The sequence below is a fragment of the Mustela nigripes genome, chromosome 5 (genome assembly GCF_022355385.1).
Source record: "Mustela nigripes isolate SB6536 chromosome 5, MUSNIG.SB6536, whole genome shotgun sequence".
Lineage (NCBI taxonomy): Eukaryota > Metazoa > Chordata > Mammalia > Carnivora > Mustelidae > Mustela > Mustela nigripes.
This window is the reverse complement of record NC_081561.1, coordinates 39833217-39839813: the sequence shown is the minus strand read 5'-3', so window position 1 is coordinate 39839813 and position 6597 is coordinate 39833217.

The window sequence follows — 6597 nt, the reverse complement described above, 5'->3', positions numbered from 1 at the left end:
TATTTAAACACTCTATTATGCTACATAGAAAAATTTATTTCTGTATTAAGTATGTCATATATGTATAAAAAAATATTTTTTGTAAAGATTTTACTAATCTATTTGAGAGAGAGAGAAAGCATGAGGAGAGGAAAGGAGAGGCAGAGGGAGAAGCAGACTGCCCTCTGAGCAGGGAGCCCAACATAGGACTAGATCCCAGAACCCCAGGATCATAAGCTGAGCTGAAGGCAGATGCTTAAGTGAGTGAGGAGTGAGGGCCTGTTGCATTTTGATGTGAATTGTTTTTCATTTGTACTTCCCATACTTGTATAATGCTGAATTTGAAAGAGTTGATGCAATATTAGCTATTGTTTCAATAAAATATTACTTTATATAGGGGCGCCTGGGTGACTCAGTGGTTTAAAGCCTCTGCCTTTGGCCCACATCATGATCCCAGACTCCTGGGACTGAGCCTCCCATTGGGCCCCCTGCTCAGCAGGAATCCTGCTTCCCTCTCTCTCTCTTTCTGCCTGCCTCTCTGCCTGCTTGTGATCTCTCTCTCTCTCTCTGTCCATCAAATAAATAAATAAAATCTTTAAAAAAATATTACTTTATATGATTTTTAAAAGGTATACATGTGATGATCATCAAGTTAATTAATATTCCCATCACCTTGCATAGTTACCTGTGTGTCTGTGTGTGTGTGTGTGTAGTGAGAAACAAGCTTTATTTTTAGCAAGTTTCTGGTATATAATATTATTAACTATAATCACCATTCTGCTCCAATAGATCCCCAGAATCTATTCATCTTATAACTGAAAAATTGTACCATTTCACCTTCATCTCCTCACTTCCCCTTATTACCAGCTCTAGGCAACTTCTATTCTCCTGATTCTATGAGGTTTCTTTTTTTTTTTTTTTTTTTTTTAGATTCTATCTATAAATGAGAATTTAAAAATGAGTATTTGTCTTTCTATGTCTGGCATGTTTCATTTAATATAGTATCTTCTAGGTTCAATGGAAATGGCAGGATCTGCTTCCATGTTACCATTGAGTAATACTCCATCATACATGACATTGTCTCATCCATTCATCAGAGATTGTTTCCATATCTTGGCTATTGTGAATAATGCTATAATGAATATGGGACTACAGATATATTTTTTGAGACACTGATTTCATTTCCTTTGGATATGTACCCAGACGTGGGATTGTTGGAACACATGAAAGTTTTATTTTTAATTTTTTTTATTAATCTCCATTCATTTTCCATAATGGCTATACCAATTTAGATTCCCACCAATAGTGTACAAAGGTTTTCTTTTACAACAGAGAAGCTTTTTAGTTTGATGCAATCCCATGATTATTTTTGCTTTTCTTGCTTATACTTTTGGTGTCAAATCCAATCATTGCCCAGACTAAGGTTAAGGAGCTTTTCCCCTAGGTTTTCTTCAAGAAGTTTCACTGTTTCAGGTCTTACATTTAAGTCCTTATTCCATTTTGAGTTTGGTATAACCCATTTTCTGAATGATATAAGATAAGGTATTTAATTTCAGTCTTTGCATGTGGATATTCAATTTTTCTAACACCATTTTTTGAAAAGACCACTATTTCTTTATTGTTTATTATTAGCATCCTTGTCAAAGAGTAGCTAAATATGCATGGGTTAATTCTGTTCTCTAGGCCTTTGTGTGTCTGCTTTTATGCCACTACTATACTGTTTTAATTACTATAGCTTTGTAATACAGTTTGAAATCATGAAGTATGTTGCTTCCAGCTTTGTTCTTTCTCAAGTTTGCTTTAGTTATCAGAGACTTTTTTGTGTGTGTGTGGTTCCATATTAATTTAAGGATTGTTTTTTCTATTTATGTGAAAAATGCCATTGCAATTTTCATAGGGATTGCATTGAATGTGTTGATTGCTTTGAGTAGTGTGAATATTTTATCAATAATCGCTCTTCTAAACCATAAACACAGTGTATTTTTCCATTTGTATCTTTTCAATTTCTTTTATCAATATTTTATAATTTTCAGTGTACAGAACTTCACCTTCTTGGCTAAATTCTTCAGTATTTTATTCTTCTTAATGTTATAAAAGGGATTATTTTCTTAATTTCTTTTTGAATTGTTCATTGTCTATAGAAATGCAACTGATATTATATATTAATTTTTATATCCTGAAACTTAAACAAGTTTATTAGAGTTTTAACCATTCTTTGATTTTTTTTTTTAAGATCTTATTTATTGGCACAGAGAGAAAGCACAAGCAGGGGAAGCAGCAGGCAGAGAGAGAAGCAGGCCTTTTACTGAGCATGGAACCTGACGTGGGGCTTGATCCCAGGACCATGGGATCAAGACCTGAGCTGAAGGCAGATGGTTAAACAACTGAGCCCCTCAAGTGACCCTTTTGATGGTTTTTGATAGTGTTTTCTATATGTAAGATCATATCAGATGCAAAAGGAGACAAATTTAGCTTCTTCCTTTCTGAATTATTTCTTTTCTCGCCAAATTTCTCTGGCTAGGTATTCCAATATTGTACTGAATAGAAATGGAGATAGCAGATACCCTTGTCTTATTCTGGATCTTACAGGAAAAGCTTTCAGCTTCTTACATTGATTAGCTGTTGGCTCATTATATTTGGACTTTACTATGATGAGGTCCATACTTTCTATACTAATTTGTTTAGTTTTTATCATGAATGCATGTTGACTTTTCTCAAGAATTTTTTTTCACATCTATTGAGATGATAATATGGTTTTTATCCTTTATACTGTTAATATGGTATATCGTGTTTATTGATTTGCATATATTTAACCATCCTTGCATCCCAGGGATAAATCCCACTTCATTATTTCTTGTAATGTGCTGTTGAATTTGATGTAATAATATTTTGTTGAGGATTTTTGCATGATATTAGCCTGGAATGCTATTTTTGTGAAATAACCTTGTCTAGCTTTGGTATGAGGCTAATGCTGGCCTCATAAAATTAATTTGCAAGTATTTATACCTCTTCAATTTTTTGGAAGAGTTTGAAAAGGGTAGACAAATTTTAAGTGATTAGTAAAACTCACTCATGAAAGTTTCTTGTTCTGGGTTTTTCTTTGTTGGGAGGTTTTTGATTACTCCTTCAATCTTCTTGCCCCTTATTGGTCTGTTAAGATTTTCTATTTATTTATGATTCAGTCTTGGAAGCTTGTAGGTTTCTGGGAATATATCAGTTTCATTTAGGTTTTGTAATTTGTTGGTTTATAATTATTTATAGCAGTCTCTTACACTCCTTTGTATTTCTGCAGTATCAGTTGTAATATCTCCTTTCTCATTTATAATCCAGTCCTTTCATTACTTGGCAGTCTTGCTAAAGATTTGTTAATATATTTATATTTTCAAGAAACCAGTTCTTAGTTTGTTTATCTTTTATATTGACTTTCTAGTCTCAATTTCATGTATTTATGCTTTAATCTTTATTATTTCCTTCCTTCTGCTAAATTTGGGCTTAGTATTTTGTCCTTTTTCTAGATCCTTGGAATAAGTTTGTTCTTTTGTTAATATAGGCATTTATCACTATAAATTTCCCTTATAAATCTGCTCTTTCTGCATCCCATATGATCTGACATTTATATTTTCATTTTTGTCTATCTTAAAACTTTTTCATTTCTTTCTTGACCCATTGTTGTTTAGGAGTGTGATGTTTAATTTACTCATTTGTGGATTTTTAAATTTTCCTATTATTTATTTATAGATTTATACATAGTGGACAGAAAAAATACTTGACATGATTTCAAACTTAATTTGTTAAGACTTGTTCTGTACCTCAACATATAGACGATCTTGCGGGATATTTTTTTATACTTGAGAATAATGTGTATTCTGCTGTGTTGGATGGACTGTTTTGTATACGTTTGATAAGTCCATTCGATCTATAATGTTATTGAAGTCCAATGTTTCTGTATTGATTATCTGTTGGGAAGATCCATTCATTTATGAAGTTGGATATTGAAGTTACCTATTATTGTGTTGCTGTCTATTTCTCTTTTCAGTTCTAATAATATAGATAGAATATTATTGTACACTTTTTTTCATTCATTAAGCCACTGTAAAGATTTTAATAGTATGCATGTAACCAGGTTTGCAGATATGTATGGCTCCCCTTAGGTCCCTAAAAGAGCTCCAAACAGGTCACTGGGGGAAACCTGGGTAGGCAGTAATGGCCCCAGACTACAGTTCAGAGGAGCTGGAACTAAATCATAGGGCTTTATTATCTGCACTCAGACCAAAGCCAGCAGTCCTATCTCCAGGTTCAGATGAGTGTGTCTTCTTGTGAATTTCTGAGCAAGCAGGATCACTTGTAGATTGTAGCTGGGGTGGGATGGAACTGAGTTACAAGGGCATTTCAGAATCTTCAATTGGATTAGACCAAACTAGAGGGTTTACCTTAGAGCTAGGACAGCTGTGTCTCCTGCCTGGTTTTGGACTGGCAGAGCTAGAAGTTAAGAGGGGCGAGAGCTGGGTCACAGGTGGCCCTATGGTCCACAGCGAAGAACCAGGTCTTGGTCTGTTACCCAGGGTATGGATGGACTCCTGCTGAATCCCTTGGCTAATGGTGCCAGTGGCAGAACCAAGGCCAAATGGGGTTGTAGCCTAGTCCACAGAGTGACAGAATTCTGTCTGTATCTAGGTCTACAGTCAGAGAGTTTGTCCCCTGGGCACAGATCTGCTTCCTCAAAATAGACTGTCTTGGTCTTGGCTTCCCCAGAATTTCACAATCTCCTACCTTGATCTTAAACTTCCCACAAAGACATTTTTTTCCCCCTGTGGATGGCTGCCAAATTATTGTTGCTGAGGGAAAATACAAGTAGGAAATATCAGTGCCATTTTGTCACTGTCTCAGATGTTTTGTAAGTATCTGTCTTCAATCTTATAATAGAAACTAGAAAAAATTACAGTATAATCCAAGCCAATACAGAATAAGTTCCAAAATGTCTGTAGTTACAATTAATGAGGCTTTAAGTAAGTAGCATCTTCATGGACAAAATGGAACTTTCATTCTCTGAATGAAGTATTTAGTTCATATAATGAAATTCCTTTATTTCTTCTCTTCTTTTCTCTAACTAAAACTGTCATCAACAGATATAAATTTTAGCTATAAAGTAAGATATTTTTTACAAAAAGGTAAGTAAATATTTCAACTTTGTGGCTTTAGCAGCCATGCAAAATTTCAAAAAAAATCTGTGTTCACTAGACATGAACAGATTTAAGTAAGTATATGCTTTCCTGAATAGCCCTGCCAGGGAATCTGGGCCTTCTACTAAAATGGGATTGCCATTTGAAGCAGGTGGATTCTGCTATTGTTTTAGACTCCTCCTTTCCTTCTCTAACATCTTTCAGTAATAAGACTTTAGGTAAGAACAACATAACCTCTTTATTCAAGTGTCTCAATTCCTCTTTGAAAGTCTTTGACTAAGTAAGACAAACCATCTTGAGATATGCTCATTTCTTAGAAAACAACTTCTTTAATCTGTGTATTTTTAATGAACTTAAAATATCTGTTAAAACAACTAGGCACATGGGGCACCTGGGTGGCTCAGTGGGTTAAAGCCTCTGCCTTCGGCTCGGGTCATGATCCCAGGGTCCTGGGATCGAGCCCCGCATCGGGCGTCTGCTTGGCAGGGAGCCTGCTTCCCCCTCTCTCTCTGCCTGCCTCTCTGCCTGCTTATGACCTCTCTCTCTCTCTCTCCCTCTCTGTCAAATAAATAAAAATATCTTAAAAAAAAAAAAACAACTAGGCACAGAGGGAGGGTTATAACAAAGGTTAGAGAGACCACATAGAGAACAACAGGAGAGACAGAGATAGAGTAACAATGGAGACCACATTCCCAATGCTGCAAACTTCAGTAGGGAGAGCTATCACTGAAGAACCAGTGCAGGTTTATCTGCCCTGAGGTACAGAAAAAAAAGCAACAGTTTAAAGGGAAACTAACTGATAAGTGAACTAACCCTAAAGAGTCCACCAAACAGTGGGGTTAATACCTGGAATTCTCTCCAGGGTCAAAAATACTCACCTTAGCTCTACCTGTCCCACCAAGCTGCCCAAATGTGGTACATACCAGGAAACTCCCAGTCTGCACCCACTACAAACCCAGCCATCTTGCCAAGGCAGCACAGGCAAAAGGCACCCAACTGCACCCACTTCGTTTCCAGCTGACTTGTCAGGTACCCCCTGCAACAGATAGCCCCAAGGAACAGCACCCCAGAATCCACTCCATCTTCTGCCACCCTGTCATGGTACCACCTGTGTGGAATGCCCCCAAAATCCCAAACCCATGCCAGTAAGCCTCAGCTGGCTACCGAAAGCCACAAGGCATACACAGTCTACATAGTGTATGTTACTATAAAAGGCCACCCATTCAAGACTGGAAGAGTGTTCATGTAACCACATAGAAATTTAGACAAAACAAGGAGACAAGAATATGTTCCAAATAAAAGAACAAAATGAAACATAAAAAGGAACTAGTAACATGGAGATAGGCAACCTACCTGATAAAGAGCTCAAAGTAATGCTGATAAAGATGCTCACTGGACTTGAGAGTGGAATGGATGAACTCAGTGAGGACTTCAACAA